We start from the raw sequence: 23,693 nt of genomic DNA, 5'->3' as shown, positions 1-23,693 counted from the left end.
TGCAATCCAGGTGGACTCTTCCCTGCGGTGGCTCAGAATTTCCTCTAACATGTCACGTTACTATGCATCTTGAAAACAGCATTTCCCCCCAAATTCCCACCGACTGGAATAGTGTAAAGTTTTACACTTTACAGGGCCCTCCTCCTCTGTATAGGCTTATGCAAGAATCCCAGAGGTACAGGTAGTCTGGGACATTTGGGAAAGCCCCACTGTTCTCAGTTTCTCTTGCTCACTGTTCCAAACTGGTTACTGAGGGTGTGTTCGTGATCTTGAAGTTGGAGGCTTTGCTGGTTAGATGCCAACCTTGAGCCCAGGAATCAGTACCAGGATGAAGCATCGCACTTGGGAACGAGGCTCACAGGGACACTACCCATCTGGCCTCCCAAAAGCCCTGACAGCCCTGGGGTCCAGGGAAACAGCAGGATACAGAAGGTCTCATATGCCTTTCCCCATACTGGGTCCCAGGAAAAGTTCTCCAAATGTTTTCTCCTCCCCAGCTTTGACCAGTTCCTGAAGGTCCTCCTCTCCTTAGACAATTCAATCCCATGGCTCCCTTTAATCTACCTTTAACAAAAGCTCTCAGTGGGTACTGATTTTGCTTTGTCTGGCAACTCTTACTTCTGGCCCTACCACACAAAAGCCATTATTAACTTCCTGTGGTAAGAAAAAAGACTTGGCCACTATCTTGGAATATGGAAAGGAAAATTACCTACAGCCAAAGAACAAAAGACAAATTATTATTTCAGTAAACTATCCTACTCCCTACACATATTTATTTAAAAACAGTCCTAACAGATATATTCCAAAATATTAGTAGAGGGTGCCATGGTCTCAGGAAATTTAAATTACTTTTTCTTTCTTTTAATCATATTTTTCAAGTTTTCTACAATGAATGTATATTTATGAATTGTTTCAAATATTGATTTATCATTGAAAAGTGCTCACATATGGGTTTTTCTGTTAACTAATTCAAAAGTTAATTTTTTCCCCTGATTTAAGAATGCCAAGAAGACTACAGTTCAAAAATTAGACAAATACATGTCTGTGGTGTATATGCTAAATGATTTCAGTGAATAGAGTGACTGCATACACTGGGTTTTGTTTTAACATTAAAACCATTTTTAGGGAGGAACAAAAACCTAAAAATACTGTTCACTTCATGGGGGAAAAAGGAGCAACTGACCACCCACTTACTGAGAAGTAGTAAAACTGGGTCCCCAATCACACAGAAAAATGGATTCAAAATCACTTCACTTTGTCCTGCCTCACCTCAATCAGTGTTTTAGAGGAAAGCTTTTTTTCATAATTCAAAAAATTACTGGAATTCAGAAACAATGAACATGTTATTGTGGTGGACATAGTACACGCTATATCACTTCCAATGACATCAATGACAAGCCACGGTTTGACTGGTGAGATTAAAATTTATCTCACAGCTATTCAACTCCAGCGCTTTTTGGATTTTATAACCAATTTCCCAAAGTAGATTATCCCTCCTGACGCTAAAGGTTAGACAGTTTTGAGTGTGTGTGTATGTGTGTGTATTTTTACAGAAAAAGAAAACAGACCACCCCAGAAGTTAGGATATTTCTAATATATTTTTTGAGCACAAATAGTTTTTCCAGAAGTTGAGGAGTAAAAAATCATAATGGTAAGTGCTGGAATTTTCCATATTCTAATGGTTTTCCTGGGAAAATAGAAAAATAAGGTTCCTAAGAATTATGTTGCTTTCCTAAGAAAAGTGTTGAATCAGCTGACTTCCAGATACAGCTTAGTAGTGAAGCACTAATTAGACTTCTCACATTTTTAAGTTTACTTATCTTGAAAGAGAGAGAGAGAAAGAGAGAGAATGTGGGGGAGGGGCCGAGAGAGAGAATCCCAAGCAGGCTCCACACTAACAGTGCAAGGCTCAAACTCATGAACCTGTGAGATCGTGAGGTGAGCCCCAATCAAGAGTTAGTCATTAACCCACGAAGCCACCCAAGTGCCCCAGAATTCTCACATAGTCTTAAGAATGACTTATTATCAGCATACCACTGATACTGACTTGACTCGGGCAGAGTAATCAATTGCATCTACCCCTGGTTTTTATTTATTTTTAATTAAAATTTTATATTTTATTTTAGACAGAGAAAGAGAGAACATGAGCAGGGGATAAGGGGAGAAGGGCAGAGGGAGAGAGAAAGAAAGAAAGCGAGAAAGAGAGAGAGAGAGAATCCCAAGCAGGCTGCATGCTAATCCCAACCATGGGATCATAACCTGAGCTGAAATCAAGAGTTGGACACTCAACCAAATGAACCATCCAGACGCCCCTTCCTTTGGTTTTTAATGATAATCTACTGTTTAGTTCATTTACTGTAAATTTTAGTTAAATTTTACTTAAATTAACAGGAAGGGAGGAGAATAAATTATCTAAATATACCTAAATATGACTTACTTATATAATTAAGTTATATTTTAAAAATATACGCTATACATTTCAAATATGAATCATTCAAACTCTATTGCTGAAGTATGTGTACTGAGTATCCACTATCTCCATTGATTCTCACCACTACCTCAAAATAGAATGTGCTTAAGCAGTGATACTCATTATTATTAAAGTTGCTTATTTTGTACAGTGTAAATGAGTATGTCTTTTTATTAGTATAAAAAGCTTTCAGGAAAAAACTTTGGTTGCCCCTACTCTATAATTTCAAACTTGGGAAAAATTAATTTAAATATATAGAAGAGTAAATTATCAGCACTCTGCAATAAAAACTTTTCCCAAGAATCTTGAATCAAAAAATAAAGATGTTGGGTTTTGTCAAAGACATATATAATTTTAATATTGAGAATATTTAATACGTTAATATAAGCAAGAAGGAAAAAATAAGACCTCCTTATCTCATATTCACATACTTCTTTTGCTTTTAATTTTTTTTAATGTATTTGAATTTCTTCTTTGGAAATGTTTCTATTCATGTCTTCTGCCCATTTATTCACTGGATTATTTGGTTTTTGGGTATTGAGTTTGGTAAGTTCTTTACATATTTTGGATACTAACCTATTATCCAATATGTCATTTGCAAATATATTCTCCCATTCTGTTGGTTGGATTTCATTTTGTTGATTGTTTCCTTTGCAGTGCAGGGTAAAATTAACAACTCAGGAAACAAGAGATGCTGGCGAGGATGTGGAGAAACAGGAACCCTCCTGCACTGTTGGTGGGAATGCAAACTGGTGCAGCCACCCTGAACACAGTGTGGAGGTTTATCAAAAAATTAAAAATAGAACTACCCTATGACCCAGCAATAGCACTACTAAGAATTTATCCAAAGGATACAGGAGTGCTGATTTAGCAGGGCACATGTACCCCAATGTTTATAGTAATGTTTTCAACAATAGCCAAATTATGGAAAGAGCCTAAATGTCCATCAAGTGATGAATGGATAAAGAAGATGTGGTTTATATATACAATGGAATACTACTTGGCAATGAGAAAGAATGAAATCTTACCATTTGCAATAATGAGGATGGAAATGGAGGGTATTATGCTAAATGAAATAAGTCAGTCAGAGAAAGACAGATATCCTATGTTTTCACTCACATGTAGAACTTGAGAAACTTAACAGAAGACCATGGGGGAAGGGAAAGGGAAAAAATAATTTCAAACGGAGAGGGAGGCAAACCATAAGACATTCTTAAATACAGAGAACAGTCTGAGTGCTGATGGGGGGAGCAGGGAGGAGGGGAAAATGGGTGATGGGCATTGAGGAGGGCACTTGTTGGGATGACCACTGGGTGTTGTATGTAAATGATGAATCATGGGAATCTACCCCCAAAACGAAGAGCACACAGTACACACGGTATGCTAGCTAACTTGACAATAAATTATATTAAAAATATAATAAAAATAAATAAATAAATAAATAAATAAATAAATAAAACTTGCAAGTTAAAATGGTACACAGTCAAAAAAAAAAGAAAAAGAAAAAAGAAAAGAAATAAACATATTTGAATTTCTTTACCTTTTTAAAAAGTTGTTAATTAAACATTGGCTCAAGACCAAAAAATAAGGAAGCAAACTTTGGAAGACTATGAAAATAGCATTATAGAAGGAATTGCAGACAGAACCATCAAGGAAAAAATAATGACTATGCTAGCAGAGAATGAGAGCAAGGAATACTTAAGGAAAGTTGTGGTAAACTTCAATGGCCTTCAAAAAAGCACACCTTCTAGTAGTCTTTCCCCTCTGTGACTATGAGCTTGCCATGTGACTAGCCTTGGCCAATGAGACATTAGCACCCATAAAGTGAGCAAAGGGTTTATAAGTGCTTGCATATTAGGACGTGCCCTCTTGGAATGCTCCTTCTTGGAACCCAATTCTGGGGATGACAGAGAACCCACGCAGGGATCCCAGGTGGAGGATAACTAAGACCTCAGTTAAGTTCCCAGTAAGGGGCCAAGACCAGTTGCTATTCATATGAATGACACCATTTTGGACTTTCTAATCATCCCAGTGTCCCCAACAAAACCATATTGGGCAAAAACTTCCACTCATTCTATAGATTTATGAGAAATAATGAATTCTTATTGTATTAAGCCATTGTGTTTTATGATGGCTTGTTTCAAAGCAATAGATATCTTTGAAGAAGAAGAAGAAGAAGAAGAAGAAGAAGAAGAAGAAGAAGGGAAGTAGAAAGGGAGGAGGAGGACAAGGAATAGGAGGAGAAGGGGAGGAGGAAGAGGTTTTTAATTCTCAAAGGGGAAGGAGGCATAGTTACTATAGCAATCAGAATGTTCCAATGTAGATATTTTTGGCAATGGTTTCTGGGGCTAAAATAGAAGGACAACACAGTGAAGTCTTATTTTACTTACATAATTGAAAAAATTTCTATGTCTGGTAAAAAATACCATCAAAATAGAAACTAAATTCTTGACCTCTCACCCAATTCCTATAACAAGGTCATTTCACAGACCCAAAGGCTCCATTAATAAAGAAGGGCCTAGTAATCCTGAGGGATAATAATATCGTAAGTAACAAATTCAGGGAGGAGGTGCATTACATAAAGATAAGAGCTTGTTATATAAGAGTCGGCCTGTTTGAATTCAAATTCTGGCTCTGCCACTTACTAGCTGTATAACTTTTGGCATTTAGCAGGTTGACTATGTTATAAGAAAAGAAAAGTACCCAAATATTTAGATAAATATAAAACCCTGTCTGAGAGCCAACACTTAATTCCTGAGAAACCAGGGCTCTAGTGTGATCCACTACTTTTCACAGAATTAAAGCTAATGGGCATTTGTTCAGGGTAAGCCAGGTCTGTGTAGCCCATACAGCATTGCTTCCAACGGAGGCATTTACTTTATCTTAAACATGACCAGTGGATATATTGGTTTTGTCATGTGCCAATCATCTAGAGCCAAAACAGGTGAAACAGACCGGTGAAGATTGATTTAAGTCATCATGGAGGATAAGTGCTTTGAAAATTGATGGTGTAGTTCCGCAGAAACATTAACAGTTCTATACCAGCAAGTAGTAGTAAGCGATTCTGTTTTTCCCAAAGCCAAACTGTGTTAATCCAGGAACCAGGAATTATAAAGATGATGTTATTCACAATTACTTAATTAGTAATTACACCTTACAAATTTCTGCTTTCCATCCCATCATTCCCAGATTCTGCTGGTATGGACAAAAGAGAGGAATGCTTTCAACATTTAATGGAACTGAAACTTCCATTGGGCCACTTCATACTCTTTATGCCACTGTGAAGACAAGCAAAAACAAACAAACAAACAAAAAAAAAAATCAGAGAGAGAGTGTGTGTTTTAGCCTGATTTGATTGATTCTAGTTTTTAAGAAAAAAATAGGATCGCTGTTGTACAATGGGAGCAGGGAGGAGAATAAACAGAACACCTTCTCATATTACCAAGTCTAGTGCTAAAAGTTAATCAAGGACTCTGGCAATCTATTCAGGCAGAACCACCAAAACCTTAGATCCCTCAGGAATGAAGGTTTGAGTGACCCCACTGGGTAAAGAATCCCAGCCAGCTGAGGTGCTAGCAGAGGGCAAAGCAAACAGAAATGGGTGGTGGAGGAAGAAAGTCATAAATACCAGCTACTGCCTCATGGCCAGTTGCAGAAACAAAGACTAATGCCTCTACCTATTTTTTTTCTTCCCTGTTGAGTCAGGGCTATTTTTACACAATTTAATGAAGTACCCTTTTCTTGGGGGAGGTTTGTTGGTAGTAATTAATGATGTAATGCACACCATCAGTGGCAGGATTCTGAAGTGGGGCTGTGCAAAACTGAATAGTGGACATCACCCTGAGATTCTGGATTGGACCCTGACTTGCTGTGGGTTTTCCTCCAAGGGGAGAGGAAGAAGCACGTCTTCAACTGCCCAGGAAACAGTGACATGATGTCAGGTGAAGACATTTTAAAATGTAATCATAAGCAGAAAGAAACCTAGAGGTAGCCAAAGGGGCAAACTTGTAGTGAATTATTTGTCCTTTGTTGTCTATACAAACCCCTTCCTCCTGGAAGGAATCTTCACTGTGTGAGCCTTGATGAGAGGCACCACCATATCCTTATACAAGGGCCAAAGAAAGCCAAGTATACCCCCTCCTATACCAGCAGCTATGATGGGGACATGTGCCTAGACTCAGCCACCAGGTTCTTTTTTTCCCAGATTTTGTACCCTCAATGAGGGACACAGAGATGAAGTTCATGGTACAGTGTTCAATGGCAGGGATGTGCAATGATAATAGGTGTAATGTCAGAACACTCTCAGCCAGTGGCAATGCCCTAATCGGAGTATTTTAGAGGTGAGACTCTGCTTCCACTCCTACTTCCTGACCTCCTCTCATGTCCCACCTTATACATTTCCACAAAATTCCTTACCCTTAAATTAGACAGAGTTGTGTTCCATTGCTTGCAACCAAGAGCCAAGAGAGACAAACTGTTTCATGCTTGAGAAGAGACAGCCACTTTGTTAAGGCTGGCCCATCTGAAAGCAGGAAGGGAAGAATATATGGCTTTGTTAAAAGAGGCCCTTTCTGCCTGGAGCCAGGAACCAAATACGTCAGAAAGTCAGATAACATGGAGCCAAATCTCTGCCCCAAACTAACATAAGTGAGAGAAAATGGAGAGGGGGAGCTTTGCAGGATTTATGACTGAGACCTGGAAAACTCAGACCCCATGTGTGCCCAAGCACCGACTTTAGTGAACTTTCTGTCTGACAAAGGTTCCAAATACCTATGCACAGGCTTTGTATGCAATTTCAGGAGTTCGTGGATCCCAGAAGACCTTCCCTGCCTTAGATGCCCCGAAACAAATAGAGTCATTCAACAGATAAAAAGTAATTAAGCACAGAGATGCTGCCACCAACGGAAACCCCAAATTAGATTATGACTAAGCTATCGATTAATTTTTGAAGACAGCACAGAATTGAATGTTACATTTAGCAGGCCAATAGAGGAAAAAAAGCTACAAAGTGAACTTTTGTGAGTCAAGGCAAAACTCAAAATCTGTATAAACTTTCCACATAAATATCTTCTCTTTACAATTTAACAACTATACATAAAACGGAGTTTTGCTGTAGAATGTAATACTTGCCTTAACTCCTCTTTATTTAGTCAATTTTAAAATATCCTCTTTCCTTTTACTATATCCAAATGAAGTTTTTGTCTTTTCCTCTTCCAGCATTTTTTGTTCCAAATGGACTAGTGCCCAGCATTGCTGAAGGGAGAATTTCTCCTCTGGAGTCAGTGGCTTCCATAGAGGCCAATAATTCAAGTTTCCTCTGTTAATCTAAATCTAGCACCGGAAATAAAGCTTTGGTCCTGGCCAGCTATCCTCTCTCAGCCAGATTCAGCTGAATTCATCTGAAGGTGCAGCAAGGCAGCAGGGTACCCAAATGCAATCTCTATTTCAGCATCCCTGGTGAGCCCCAGACTTCAGCCTTCTCCTGCTCTCTCTCTCTCAGTAAGACGCGGTACCATCAGACTGGTTCCCCCAAGTAAACATATGAAAGAGACCTCGATTCCCACCTCTCCTCTCGTTGCCAAGCCTCTCAAAGTTGTCCACGTCTGACCACCCCCTTGGCCAGACCCTTATCACATCACACAAGGACCGCAAGCAGTAGCCCCTCAAGCCCTTTGGAAGCTTGACTCACTCTGCCCCACCCCCCAACAGTATACCAGTGACTCCACAGTATACCAAAATGACTTTTCCAAAACAAATCATTTTCCTGTTTAAAATTATTCAATGACTACCCACTAACTTAGGAAGAAGCCCAAACATCCTAGCATCTCTGCAAGCCTGTACAGAACTTAGTTCTCTATAGCCAACTGACTTATTTTTTGACACTTCTTTCCTTGCAATTCCTTGTACCCGAGGCTTTGCCTGGACGAGGGGAGGAGACTGTGCTTTGAGTATCTTCCTCTCCATACACGTATTCCCTTAGCTAACTCTGCTCCTTTTAGCCACACAGTTCAGATATTGCCTCTGCCAGAAGCCTCTCTGGTTGGCAAAACCTTAGCATGTGTATGCAGCTCTATAAAGGCCATCACCAAGTCATAACTCCTATCAGTACATCCAAGGCAGTCAACTGTGTGCTTTTTGATGTCAGGCTCTTTATACCCCATAAGCAATAAATAGATTCTGAAGGAGTAAGTGAATGATTTATAAATGTGGGTGCTTTTCTATTGCTATTTTCCCCTCCATAAGTAGATACACTCTATAGGCAATAAACTAGCCTTCAGTTTTTCTTTTTAGAGTCTCATTCCTGGACCCAAAGCCTTCAAGGTTTATTTCTATACAAAAAAAAAAAAAAAAAAAAAAAAAATCCAGAAGCCAGAAGTAATTCAGCAGACTGATGAAGAAAAAAATGTTGAATATAGAAGATACAACTACCACATTTTGTCAGTGATACTAAAGAAATAATAACTGGGGTGCCTGGGTGGGTGGCTCATTTGGTTAAGCATCTGACTTCCACTCAGGTGATGATCTCACAATCAAAATTTCAAGCCCCACATCGGGCTCTGTGCTGACAGTTCAGAGCCTAGAGCCTTCTTTGGATTCTGTGTCTACCTCTCTTGGCCCCACCCCCACTCTCCTTCTGTCTCTCTCTGTCTCTCAAAAATAAATAAACATGAAAGAAAGAAAGAAAGAAAGAAAGAAAGAAAGAAAGAAAGAAAGAAAGAAAGAAAGAAGGAAAGAAAGAAAGAAAGAAAGAAAGAAAGAAAGAAAGAAAGAAAGAAAGATCTACCATCTTTGAAAAGATTGGAGTTTGCCTGCCCCAGTGGCAGTTATGACATCCTGCATTTGTCCCATATATGACACAGACATCATAAATTTTATGACACAAACACAGGTTATATGTAGTAAACTTTCTATGCAACCATTTAATGTACCTTTTTGCAGGAAAATTCCTTGTTTTTTTCTTGGTTTTCTGGAAACCTAAGTTCACATTTGTCAGCCCCTGGTTCCCCATATATTTCAACTTTGTGTTCTAATGCTGTATTTTTTAGTTTAAAATTGAAGCCTGAAATCAAATCTGTCTTCTCTGAAAATTCTTCTGTAATTCAGGTAGAAATGAAAAGTTGTGGTGGCTGTTAGGTAGTTGTAGCTGAGGTATGAGTAGGAAAATTATGGTGCAACACAAAACACTTGTGAATACATAACCAAATTCCATTTCACAAGATAGCTACGTTCACTGACAACCTTGATAACATTTCTTAGAATCAAGTATATTCATCAATGTATCTAATTTGAGAAAATGGTTTTTAGAGTTGTCAATTCTTCAGTATGCTTTAGCTTAAAGATGTGGAAGGGAAACGTTATTATTCTTGCAGAGTTAATTCATTCTTACAGGTGGGAGAAGTTACAGGATGCAATAAGATGGCTGGAATTCTGGATTCATTTCATTTATTAGGAGATGGGATAAGACGTTTAGAGTTCTCTTTTACAATTATTATAGAAATACCATAACAATAAAAACTCTACAACTACACATAATTTTTAAAATAATTATCTCTCCTCTACATTTTGTAAACTATGAAGAAAAAAGTGAACACTTTGAGTAACTGCAAGATTGTGTATCCATATGCCCCTTCTAAGTCATATGTTTCAATTTTGTAAAATTTTTAACAATTAAGAAAGACGTGTTCTTAGGAAAAGCATAGGGTGTTAATTGTTTTCCTTTAAAACAAAATATTAAATACAATATCGTGAAGGCTTTTTCACAGTCAAATCTCATAGTTAGAACGTTGCATTAAAAAACAAAAAAGGTGTTTAAAAGTTCCATTTGTCTTTCAAAGTCCAGTAGTTACATGACTTTCCAAGAGTGTTAATATGAGTTAAGGGCAGGTCCCAAAAAGAAGTTTCCTAAATTATTTTTATTATCTATATTTTGTTTAAGACCAGAAGGAAAGTAATATTCCCCATGAGCCAATGAGCAGTGGTTAAAGTGTTTAATGGTAAATGGGGAATCCATTAGTCATTATACTGGGGAGTCCTAAATTCTAATTTCTGCCTTATCTCTTTCTTATGATCCTATTATTCAAGCCTAGGAGGGGAGTGTGATCGAAAGAAGACTTTATGAGATTATTAAGCAGTAGTAAGCAGGATGTGAGGATGTACTGTGATTTCCCTAGTGCCCTACATTATAATTCCTTTATTAAAATACCAGATTGGTGTCAAATGTGAGCATGCAGTTACATCTGATGTTCATGCATTTTGATACCATTAGTGCATTAAAAGACACTGTGGTTTGCCCCATCTGGGGGAAGTTAATTCACACAGAAGTTTCATATTACAGATCTTCGGTTGATCACTCTTAAGGGACCCAGTGAGGGCTGGAGTTTTTATAAAAGATCTGAGCTGCCTGGAGTTGAACCTAAAAAGAATTTTCAAAGACTACTACCATATTTGGCCCTTTAAATAAACCCTTTTTAAAAGGAAAGACAATGATAATCATTCAGATTTCATCATTCTGTCAAGCTTAACTGGAAAAAAAACAAGTTGATCCTCTATCTCAGGTATTGTCTCCACAAAAGAGCGAGGGTGGTTAATCTCGTGTAAAGTAATGTTGTTCGATGGTTTCAAATTACCACATTGAGTGACAAAAAATGGCATGCCAGTGAGAAGATACAAAGTCTTCAAGTGTTTGTCCTACATTAAAAATCTGGTGTTTAAATAATAAAAAAACTTTTACCAAAAAAATTTAAAAAAATAAATCCTTTACCCTTTCTTTGAGTATGTGACAAAGTTATACCATACCTTCCACTGTTTTTTTTGTTTTTGTTTTTGTTTTTGTTTTTTTGAGAGGGAAAGTGCACACGAGCCAGGGAGAGGGGCAGAGAGAGAGGGAGAGAGAGAATCTTAAGCAGGTTCCACGCTAGTGCAGAGCCAGGCTTGGGGCACGATCTCAGGAGCCTGAGATCATGACCTGAGCCCAAATCAAGAGTCGGACATTAGCTGACTGAGCCACCCAGGTGCCCCCATGTCTTGTACTCTTAATGAAGCACTAGAGAAAAACATACAGAGTCTATGATTTTTTATGTTGTATTGGTACATGCTATTCACTCTCAGATCTAAGGAAGGCTTCCACTATATTCTACTTTTAGTACTGCAACCACGGGGCATTAACTACCACCTCAACATTTTTCCTAATTACTCAGAATTGGAATATCAATTAAAAGGAATATTCATTCAGATTCCACCACTGTAGATCCATCTTTTTTTTTTTTAATTTTTTTTTCAACGTTTATTTATTTTTTTGGGGGACAGAGAGAGACAGAGCATGAACAGGGGAGGGGCAGAGAGAGAGGGAGACACAGAATCGGAAACAGGCTCCAGGCTCTGAGCCATCAGCCCAGAGCCCGACGCGGGGCTCGAACTCACGGACCTCGAGATCGTGACCTGGCTGAAGTCGGACACTTAACCGACTGCGCCACCCAGGCGCCCCTGTAGATCCATCTTAATACCTGGAGCAAACATTATTTCATTGACTAAATAGCTTCGGAGTGATGTGTAAAGAGCTACCCAAGGAACCTGATGTAGGCAATATGGTACAGCAGAAGGATGATAGCTTGGCTTCAATTCCACTCCAGATCATGATCTCTTAGCTATGTCAGAAGAAAGGGTTATCACTAGTTGGTAGTCATTTTACCCTTCTAACCCATTCCTAATTCCCCAAAGCTAATTGTAAACTTTACTATTCACCACTATCCTTGCGCACATCATTCTTTTCCCACTCTTTGACTCTAAACACATGACAAAGTCCTTACTTAACTGAAAAAGAATGACTTTAAACTTTTTACTGGGGGTACCTGGGTGTCTCAGTCGGTTCAACTTCCAACTTACTCTCAGGTTGTGATCTCATGGTTCATGAGTTTGAGCTCTGCATCAGGCTCGCTGCTGTCAGCTCAGAGCCCACTTCAGATCCCCTGTCCCCCTCTCTATGCCCCTGCCCAATGCATGCGTACACGCGCGCGCACACACACACACACAGTCTCTCTCTCTCTCAAAAATGAATAAACATTTAAAAAATTAAAAAAAAAACTTTTTACTGGACATCCGATTGAATCTATAACTTTTCCCCATGCATCTCATAATAGGGTATATGTGTGCACAGAGGTAAGTAGCAGAATAATGGGTTCACATCTTCCTGAAATATTATTTTTTACTCAAATATTTGGAAAAGAAAAGATGTGAATTACTGAGTTTTGAAAGCTGAAAAACATGTGCGAGTAATACCAGCAAAATGTGGCTTTCCCATGATGGCCAGTCTTCTATTTCTTTCTGGTAGCCTCAGGAATAAAAACTTTTCATTAGTTGTATTTAACTGAAAATTTTGGTTTAAAGTACTTTATATCATACTTTAATTTTAAGTTACTATAGTAGATATAAATTTGTCACAAGTCAAAACCATATGAATGAGAAATGTAACTTCATTTTTCTCCAAGATATATATCCTCTGAGATATATATATATCACAGTCTATATATATATATATATATATCTATATATATATATATCTTCTGAAATGATCATCCCATGTAGCTCTCAACCCTGATAACTGGGTTTACTGATATCAACATGATTGGGAAGAACTCAGACCTGCCAAGTCCAGGTAGTGGCAGACATACAGCATTCACCTTTACTATCAGGGCATACATTCAAAATAATTAATGACCAATAGGAGGCAGGGACCAAGAATCAAAATGGATGCTAACCACTAAAAAGCACCAGTGTGTACAAGCAGAATATTATCACTGGTTTTCCTAGCAAACAAGAGAGTCAGCATGATCATCCAAGTTCCAAGATTGCCAGACACACAGAGACCTCCAGCTGAGGTTTATTAATCATGGAACCACAGATATATGAGTAATAGGTAGTATAATTTTACTAGATCTATATAACCAAAAATATTCTAAAGACCAAATTGAGCTATCCATACTACATTCATGGCCTCTGAGTCAATTTCCCATACTTAGAGACCCTGGAATAAAGTCAAAAACATACATGTTAAGGACAGATATTCTGTAGCACCATATTATGTTCTCTAGTCCTTTCTTCCAGACTCCTAAATCAACATAAGGTAATGTGCGTTGTGAAAAACAAGACAGAGAACTACCTAAATCTTTTAGGCAGAACTGGATAAAGAGTTCTAGTTAACCTTAGTTTGAGAAAGCCATAAAGTCACTGTGGTCTAATAGTCAGAATGAGGCCAGTGGGATCAAGTGCCAAAATGGAGTACTTGCCAAGGCCGATGGAACAACAAATCTATCCGGTGACTACTTTCCAGCTTACTGGTGTATACTTGGGTAGGCGTCTTTGGCCAATGGCAGAATCCCTATGCTAGTTCAGTGGCCACTGATATAAAGGCCATTATAGTACGAAGAACCAAATGCAAGACATTAGTGTTTCTCAACCCAGGGATTAATACTAATTTCTACAATACATGTAGAGCTTCAGGCATTTAATCCAACAGAGGTAGATTTCTCATTCATGTGACATCCCAGTATGGGTGTTCCTTGCTGGCAACACTCATCCACACAGTGGTTCAGAGATCCAGAATCTCTGCTTCTTAAATTACTGCCATCCCCTAGAGCACTGCTATCCTCTACATATATAGCGTATCAGGGAAGATTTAAAAAACTGCAAAAGAAGCCCAAAACTTTTTAAACGTCTTTGCCTGAAATGGTACCTTATAATTCCGTGAGGTAGAACACAGTCATATGATCACACCTCACAAGAAAGGAAGCTGCTACAAATAGCCTAGAAATAACTCCAGAGAGAATAAAAGAATGATGAGTTTTGTGAATAGCCAGTAGTTTGCCACATGGAAGTATCTGAGAGATTTATGTCATCTCAAATACTTAAAAGACACCCTTAGTTTTTCCTAAATCCCTATCTATAGATTCGCTAGCAATTCCCTTTGATTGGGTGATGGAGAATGAAAAACTAGTTTGGTTTTCAGATGGTGCTTCATGCTCCTCTCTAAATGTAATTCAGTCCCACTTATGTGTGACCCTAAAAGACAGTGGAGAAAGACAGTCTCTCCAATTGATGGTATTTTGAAATACACCTTTCTTTATGTCCTCTTTAAAGAACTGAGAAGAGTTTCCATACTGAGTCATAGGCACAGGTAATGGTTTGCCCAAATGAAACTCTCAGAATTGACCAAGGCTAATAATAGTTATGTCCCATGTGAAGGTTACCAGAAGGCCACCACTATTTAATACATGTTTAGAAAAAACAACAATGACAACAACACCAATACATATAAAGGGTTGTTAAGGGAAGACATAAACAGCTGGTAAGTAGCTGCAGAAACAAAGATGATATATAATCCAGAGATTCCAGACTTGAAGATGAATGCCTTAAAATGGTTATCATTTGGTTAATCTACTCCACAGGGCTCAGAGTATGTTCTGTTTGAGATTGATTATGTCACCTGAGGGTATTTGAAAATTTTCACATATGGAGGAAAATAGGTGTGTGTGTGTGTGTGTGTGTGTGTGTGTGTGTGTGTGTGTGTGTGATAGACTATTGATAGAATCTGGTGGATTTCTGTTGTTTCTCCTACACTATAAGTACACTTTACTCATTTCATAGTTAATAAAAAAACCTACTTTGAGAAACTGTTTTCCAAAGTAGTCACTAAAATGTAGGAATAACCCAGTCCATGCCAATTAGATATCTCTCCTTGGAACTGGAATGTGAGGCAGAGATAGACAAGAATGAGGTAGAAAAGAGTGGCAGCACAAATAATAAAAGATAGCCCTGGGGCGCCTGGGTGGCTCAGTTGTGCAAGCGTCCAGCTCTTAATTTCAGCTCAGGTCATGATCCCAGGGTCATGGGATCAAGCCCCACATTGGGCTCTTTGCTGAGCATGAAGCCTGCTTATGATTCTTTCCCTCTCCTTATCTGCCTTTCTCCCCTGCTCTTTCTATATATCTTTTAAAAGATAGCCCTGGATCTCTAGCTATTGTGATCCCCAGCAGCTCTCACTCTTACCCTTCCTGACTAGATGTTTCACACAGACTTTGGTGAAATGACTAATACAATAACTTTTTTCCCAATAAATTATCTGCTCTCACTTAGTGGTCAGAATTGAATTATTTTCTTGGAATTAGAAGCAACAGGAATAATCTTGTCAATCTATAGAAGTAGACTGGAATTTTTTTTTTTTTTTTTATTAATTGTGCTCTTAGAAATGGCCTTCTGGGGGCGCCTGGGTGGCGCAGTCGGTTAAGCATCCGACTTCAGCCAGGTCACGATCTCGCAGTCCGTGAGTTCGAGCCCCGCATCCAGCTCTGGGCTGATGGCTCAGAGCCTGGAGCCTGTTTCCGATTCTGTGTCTCCCTCTCTCTCTGCCCCTCCCCCGTTCATGCTCTGTCTCTCTCTGTCCCAAAAATAAATAAAAAACGTTGAAAAAAAAATTAAAAAAAAAAAAAAAAGAAATGGCCTTCTTTGGAATCCAAACACATCTATTCCTTCTGTAATGACCTTAATGCATTTCTAAAAATAATGCTCTTAAGTGAAAATTTGTTAAATATGAATGCATCCGTACCAGTCTAATAACCCGACATTTTTCTCAGATAATACATCAAGTCAATAAGAAAAACATGTTAATAACAAATAATCAATTTGAAAGTGAATACTGTTTGCACATACAAAGTAATATAATGAAGTTTTATTATATTCTAAAAGGAGAAAGATTTATGATGGCTAGAGGAGGAATGAAGTATCATTCTTTGAAGGGTGGTAGAAAGTCAGGTGTTTGAATACCAGGCAGGCATTCAATATCAAAATCATATGGGCTTGACAATTCTCTTTCCCTTGAGACTTAAACTCTAAAATAACTACCTGATATGGAAGGCTTTGACATAAATAGAAAAGACTGGAGTCTTTGCCCAGAAAACTCTGTGTTTTAAAGCATGAGAAAATAGTATACGTGCAAAAGAGGGAAAGGCAGTAAAGAGAATGCAGGTTTATTCCTCTTGCTTGGCATCCACAGGCAAAGCAACACATCTGGGTTCATCCAAAGTTAGCATGCATTTCAAATTTGTTCCGTGGAATATTCTTTGACTAGAAACTATTGTATAAAACAAATTTGTAAGTGTGCCTTTGCTTCAAACAAGAATGTTAAAAGTACAACTTTGTTTGGTATGCTTATTTAGTGGACTTTATGGTAAAAAAATCATTGTACTGGGAAAAAAGGAGTCATTGTCTAAAAAGTGGTATAAATCATTAAGAGTTCCTGTGGTAAAAAAAAAAAATCTTTAAGGGAAAAGTGATACGTAAAATTAGACTGTATACAAAATCAATAAAAGCCAAACCAGGGAGGTGGTAGTGAGCTGTGACCCAGCTTCCACCTCTCAGTTACCATCCCAGGCAACCCAATTGCCACCACTCACCATATGAATTGCCCAACTTGCTGATTCTTGAAAATGCTATGAACTTTCAGGCCTTCAAGTTATTGTTTATATTCCTCACTTTTGCTAAATACCTTCACTTTTTTCCTCAGAGTTTAAGAAAACCCTACTCATTTTCAATTTCCAGCATATATGTCACCATCCCTAAGCCCCACCTCAAGCAAAAATAAATACTTTGTCATGTATATTCTCAGAGAGTACGATTATACTTCCATTCTAGTATTTATCACATTTCATTATAATTAGTTGTTTATATGGCTAATTCCTTTGCAAGGTCTTCAGAGAAAAGAAGTCTTCCTTATTTGTTTTTGTACGCCCTGTATCTAGCTCATCAAGAAGATGATCAACACAAACATGTTGAATTTTTGGTAATGGAACAAAGGAGAAGAGTTTTAAGAAATATTTGGTGGTTAGAGCAGATGAATAGAATTGAAAGTCCAGGTGGTGCTAAAGCTCATGTTTTAGGACTGCTCTCTACCCAAACATGTAATTATTAAGTACAAAAGAGAAAAACTGAAAAGATAGCCATGTCCAAAAAAGATAAAACAACAACAAAAGAAACTCAATGTGCTAAGTGGAGCTGAAGGCACACGTCTCCTAGGCTTCAGACGGTCAGCAGATAGATGACTAGTTTAGATCATGCATAGTATAATTACCAGTAAGCTCTGTGCATGAGGAGAGAGACCTGAGCCTGAAACGTTCATTCAGTGCTGCTGGGAATATAAACCAGAACAGTGACACTGAAAATAATAAAATGCTCACACCTTGTGACCCAACTATTTAATTTCTGTGTATACATGCTACAAAACCTTGCCCAGAGATTTGTCCCAGGCAAACACCTGTTCTGGAGCATGACTTTTGGGCTCAAATCCTGGCTTTATTACCTTCAGTTATGGAACCATGGGCAACTACTTCAACTCTTTGCCTAGGTTTTCTTGTCTCAAAAAAATGGCAATAATAAGCATACCCATGACTTCAGGATTATTGTGAGGATAAAAATGTGCTAAACATTTGTGTAGCTCTTAGCATAAAGCCTGGCGTGTATTTTAGCCACTGTCATTATTATGGCAGCTGTAATTCTGTTAAAAACAAGGCACCAGGCCCAAAATTGAACAGTTTATACTAAGCCCCACATCACCAAACTGACTTAATCATAGCTTTGGCTCTTCCAGAAATGATAATCTTAAATCAGTCAATCAGCAATCACCTGATCAGCCCCAGCTGGGTAATCTGCCTGACAGACCCGTGCCACCCCCTAAAGAAAAGAAAACCATGCAATAACCAACCTGGTTTTTCCGCCTCCTAAAGCCTCCTTGTTTCTGCTCCTTTCTGCCTGTAAGTTTTGGATCCTTAACATCTCCTCAGAGGTCCTTTCTACCTGTTAGATTGGATACCACCCGATTCCAATTGATTTTTGCTCATATGAACTCCTACAAATTTTAATGCATCTCAGTTTTTCTTTTAATAACTCCCGCTTCAGAAGGGGAGCTGAAGGACACCCCCAATGACCTCCAGCAGCAAAGAGCAACCAGATGAACGTACCTGATGTGCCTTGGAGCTAGCTGTTTCCTCACCACCTCTGGAGGCCCGGGGAGAGTCGCCCTCAGGTCCCGGCTTTGCAGATTTTGCCTTAGGAGATTTCAGACTTTAATTGGACATTTCTTTTTGCTGCATTGAGTCTGAAAACTGGCAGTAGTCCAACTGGGTCTGACTTGAAAACCTGATCGAATCCTGGGAGGCGCTGGGTCCATCTTGGAAACCGGTCCGGATTCGGGGAGGCTCTGGGTCCACTTTGGAAACCAGACCGGATCCGGGGAGGCGCTGGGTCCAACTTGGAAACTGGACTGAATCCGGGGAAGCACTGATTCCCGTCCGGAAACCAGACTGGATCCGTGGAGGCGCTGGGTTTCATTTGGAAACCGGACCGGATCCGGGGAGTCGCTGGTTCCCATCCGGAAACCGGACCGAATCCAGGGAGGCACACTGGGTCCCGTCCGGAAACCGGACCGGATCAGGGGAGGCGCTGGGTACCGCTTAAGCTGGAGCGGGTGCAGTGTGACGCATTGGGCGAATAAAATTTGGTTTTCAGACTGAAGAAGTAGGGTGTGGCCACCGTGGAGAACTATTCCCACAGACAAGCTCATCCGCTTACAAGGCGCCCTGGGAAAACAGGTCTCTGCCAACCACTAACTGTAAGAGGTAGAGGAAGATGTATTTTTCCTCCTTTGCAGTTTCCGGGCACCAGGATGGGATCCACGGGGACACCCTGCCGACCGCAAAGACTGCTTGCCAGGATCCTGGGGAAACTGGCAGAAACCAGCACAGGGTGAGGATTCTTATCAAAGCAATGCTTACAGACCTGCACCTGTGAGGCCTGGTGCAGAAAGGATGGTAGGCTCTCACTTTGTCCCTTCCCTGCAGAGTGGCAGGCAACAACACTTGGAAGGATTGGGTCTTTGCACTGTGATTCGTGGCTTTGTGTTCGGGTACCATTCGTGGTTGGTTCTCTCTCTCCCAGGGATGGGTGTGGCCTTCTTACTGGTCTCATTGCCTGTCCTGAGAACGTGACTTGCTTTCTGCCTGACTGGATCATGCAGATTTTTTGTGTGTGCAGGCAGCTCAACCCTCTCAGTGGGGGTCCCCCAAAACGTGGAGGCAAAGAAATGGACCTTGCTCCCTATCTGCAGCCTGACAGAGATGGGGTCATGCTCCATTCGTGAGTAGGGTCCTACCAACTGTTGCCAGATCTCAGAGCTGTTGTCTCAGTTTTTATTTTGGTTCTCCTTGGGAGTGACTCTGGGTCTGGGGAAGGGAGTATCTTTTGCACCTCTTTAAGGATGCCTCTTGAGTCCATGGGATTATTCAATACGACCAGGAATTTTTACTTTTGTGTTGGGTGAAACCTAACAAGACACTCAAAAGATTTATTTTTTAAATTTTATTTTTTTAATATTTATTTTTGAGAGACAGAGCACGAGTAGGGGAGGGGGAGAGAGAGAGGGAGACATGGAATTCGAAGCAGGTTCCAGGCTATGAGCTGTCAGCACAGAGCTGACCCCGGGCTGTAACTCACCCAACTGTAAGATCATGACCTGAGCTGAAGTTGGAGGCTTAACCGACTGAGCCACCCAGGTGCCCCATGAATTTTTTTTTAATAGCTCTAAGGTCAGTAGTTAGCCGAATTGAAAGCTGATATTCAAAGTCTTATTTATTTTTAAATATTTGTTTATTTTTGAGAGAGAGAAAGTGTGTGTGTGTGTGTGAGAGAGAGAGAGAGAGAGAGAGAGAGAGAGAGCGAGCGAGCAGGGGAAGGGCAGAGAGAGAGGGAGAGAAGGAGACAGAGGATCCGAAGCAGGGTCCTTGTGTCAGCACAGAGCCAGATGTGGGGCTCAAACTCTTGAACCACGAGATCATGACCTGAGCTGAATTCAGACGCTTAACTGAGCCACATAGGCTCACCAGGAGTCTGATAGGGACTTTTAAAAGGCCTTCTCTTCTACTAAGCTAAAATGAAACTATGTACCTAAAGGGAAAGAAAAATATTCCTGAAGCCCTTGTGGAAGGATTTACTCAAACATTCCAAAGACACAAACTCTACATGTAGAACATAAGAATCTTTATTTCCATCTTAATTAAAGATCTCTGTATGTTGACGTAAAGGGAATACATGTATATGTATATGTATGTGTGTGTGTGTGTGCATAATGGATATAAAAATGTTGCATGTTTGTGGAAAAGTAAGCTTGGGGAAATAATTTCAAGTGTGGCTAAAAGTGGAATGGATGTATATACATTTTTTTTAAATGAGGTTTTTATTAAATGTTTGTTTTGAGAGAGAGGTTTTCCACAAACCTCACAAGTGGGGGAGGGGCAGAGAGAGAGAGAGAGAGAGAGAGAGAGAGAGAGAATCCCAAGCAGGCTCTGTGCACTATCAGCACAGAGCCTGACTTGGGGCTCAAACCCAGGAACCATGAGACATTGACCTGAGTAGAAATTAAGAGTTGAACGCTTAACCAACTGAGCCACCAAGACGCTCCTAAAAGATGAGTTTAAACACCAAAAGTATACAGGTACAAAGTTAGGATTTGGTTTTAACTCTGTAAAAAGGACCAAGTGTTCTTTGTTATTGGTCTGCTCTTAAGAAATTACAGAGCTTTTGTTTGTTTTTTTTACCTTTTAAGTTACCAGCCTAGGACAGCAAACATTTTGTGTCTTACCAAAATAATTTGCTATGCATCATGTTGTCGTTATCAAGTCTTTGATTACTGAAGAAAACCTAGTCTTCCCAATATTAAAAGAGCTAAGTTTTCTTTACAGCTATATAACCTTCTCTGTTTGCCTTTAACATCTCATATTGTCCCTTTGGTTAAATAAGTAATCAAGTATTATTCCATAATGATCTGTGATCCTATTTAATCAAGTATTCAAACCCTTTGACATTTTGTCAAAATTAAATTCTAAATGAATTCTTTGTCCCACAAACTAACTGAGATTTCCCAGTATCCCTGGAAAATCTCAAAGAATTTGTCTCTCACCTTGAAAAAGAGAACTGTTAAACTAATTAGGCCTATTTGGTTTGCTAAGTTACATGGGAAGCATTGTCAAATAAGATGATAAATGTTCTTGGGTTGTGTGTGGATGTATGGTACTAACATAGGTATTCCATAAATTGTTTGAAGTTTCCAGAAATTTGTCAGTACTTTCATCGTCCAATTATATGCTACAGAAATAATTGCATTTCCTTATCAAATAAACTCTCACCAGATCTTTTGCCATCAGCATTTTAAGTCTTTTGTCATTTATAGTTACTGTCCTATTCTGATGATTTTTGGTAAACGTGAGAATCATGGGAAGCACCCTCCCAGTACTCTTGACCGCTGACCCTCCTGCCAAATCACAAGGTGTCAGTACCGGAGTGCACATCATACAACCAAGCAAGGCTCCACCTGACATCAGGTCTTGTGCAAACACTGAGAACTCCAAATAAAATTGACAAGAAAGAGAGGTAGCGAACATCCAGATAGACCACTTCTTCCCAAGAAGGCAGAGCAGATCAAGAACACTTTTCTCTATTCCTCCTTTGCTCTCTGACAATTCTTTTCCTCATTGATCCTCCAGGAGGATCTTTAGGATTCTTTTGTCGACTTTTTTCCTTGCTCTGGTCTGGAAAGAATGCTACTGTTGTCATATCTCTCAGGCAACGGGGGCAGTCAACCCTCCAAAGGATTGTGGTATGTGCCACAATGCTGGTGATCCTGTAGTTCTACCCATCACACACTTCTCCCAGATTTCCAATGCCTCAGTTTCTCTGGAGCAAACTCAGCTTGCTCTCTCTCATGTGAGGCTCCCTAACCCTGGGTGTCTGTTTCCATATCTCCGGGAACAGCCTCAACCTTGGGAACCTTACACCTAGGCTCTACACAAAGAAAGGACACAAGGCAATGGTAACCAGAATAAAACTTCCTGTATGGTCTGCAGACCCTTCCTTATATTTTACCAGCTTTCATAGCTGTCATGTTTCCAGTCCCAATCCACTTACTCAAATCCAAAGTACCAGGAGAACTTGTTAATTCAAAATTTTCTTCTTTTGGCAAATCCCTAGTCCTCTGGATAAAAGTAAGCACAAATGAGACTATGATCAGGAACATCTCAACTCTGAAAGATATTGCAGACTCTGCTGCCGAAGCAACAGCTGCCTGATGAAAGTCCCTTAACCCTCTGGCCAAAGTTGTTCTTGAGAATAGGATAGTCCTTGATTATCTTTTAGCTGAACGAGGAGGTGTTTGCAGTATGGTCAACACCATGTGCTGCACTTGGATGGAACCTTCTGGAGAAGTTGAGACTCAGGTACATAGAATCACTGAACAAGTCACTCGCCTTAAGAAAGAGACTCCTTCAGGGGCACCTGGGTGGCCTAGTCAGTTAAGCTTCCGACTTTAGCTCAGATCACGATCTCACAGCTCATGGGTTTGAGCCCTGTGTTGGGTTTTGTGCTGATAGCTCAGAGCCTGGAGCCTGCTTCCGATTCTGTGTCTCCCACTCTCTGCCCCTCCACAGCTCACGCTCTCTCTCTCTCTCAAAAATAAACATTAAAAAAAAATTTTTTAATAAAATAAAAAAAGAAAGAAAGTGACTCCTTCAATAGGCCCTTTCTTTGACATATTTGATTCTGATTAGTTTGGGTTTGGGGGTCCATGGCTCCAAATTGACCCTGGGAATTGGGAATTATCCTGTTTATCCTAATTGCAGCAGTCTCCCTGGCACGCTGTTTTCTCAAAAGCTTTAAATGCATGTTCGCAGCTGCTAACTATGAAGCAAATGATCTCCCTAAGAGTAGAATGTCAGAAAAGCAGCAAAGAACTTAAAGAATGTGAACCTGATGCTGTGACCTGTGAATGCTGCAGAGAGATTCAGCAAAAAACTGCAATAACTCTTCAGCAGTAGGTGAGAGTAGGACTTCTCTCTTAAAAAAAATTTTTTATCACATCAGTTAGGTTGAGAGTGTGATCAAAAGATGGAATTCTTAAAAACAAGACAACAGTCCCAAAATGAAGTCGCTCATGCTAAGCCCCATGTCACCAAACTGACATTTAACTTAATTATCGTTTTGGCGCTTCCAAAAATGGAATCTTAAACCAGTCAATCAGGAATCACCCGATGGGCACTGCTTACGTAATCTGCCTGATAGACCTCTATGGTCCTCTGAAGCAAAGTCACCATGGAATAAGCACCCTGCTTTTTATCTCTTCTAACTTCCTGGT

General features: G+C 39.6%; 1 pseudogene; it reads right to left on the bottom strand.

Annotated features, from left to right (window-relative positions):
* Nucleotides 1–19,076, bottom strand: part of LOC125164208 (5'-nucleotidase domain-containing protein 2-like) — a 39,793-nt pseudogene extending 20,717 nt beyond the window's left edge.
* Nucleotides 19,077–23,693: the final 4,617 nt, after the last annotated feature.

The sequence above is a fragment of the Prionailurus viverrinus genome, chromosome A1, assembly GCF_022837055.1.
Source record: "Prionailurus viverrinus isolate Anna chromosome A1, UM_Priviv_1.0, whole genome shotgun sequence".
Lineage (NCBI taxonomy): Eukaryota > Metazoa > Chordata > Mammalia > Carnivora > Felidae > Prionailurus > Prionailurus viverrinus.
This window is presented reverse-complemented; position numbering and strand designations above follow the sequence as displayed.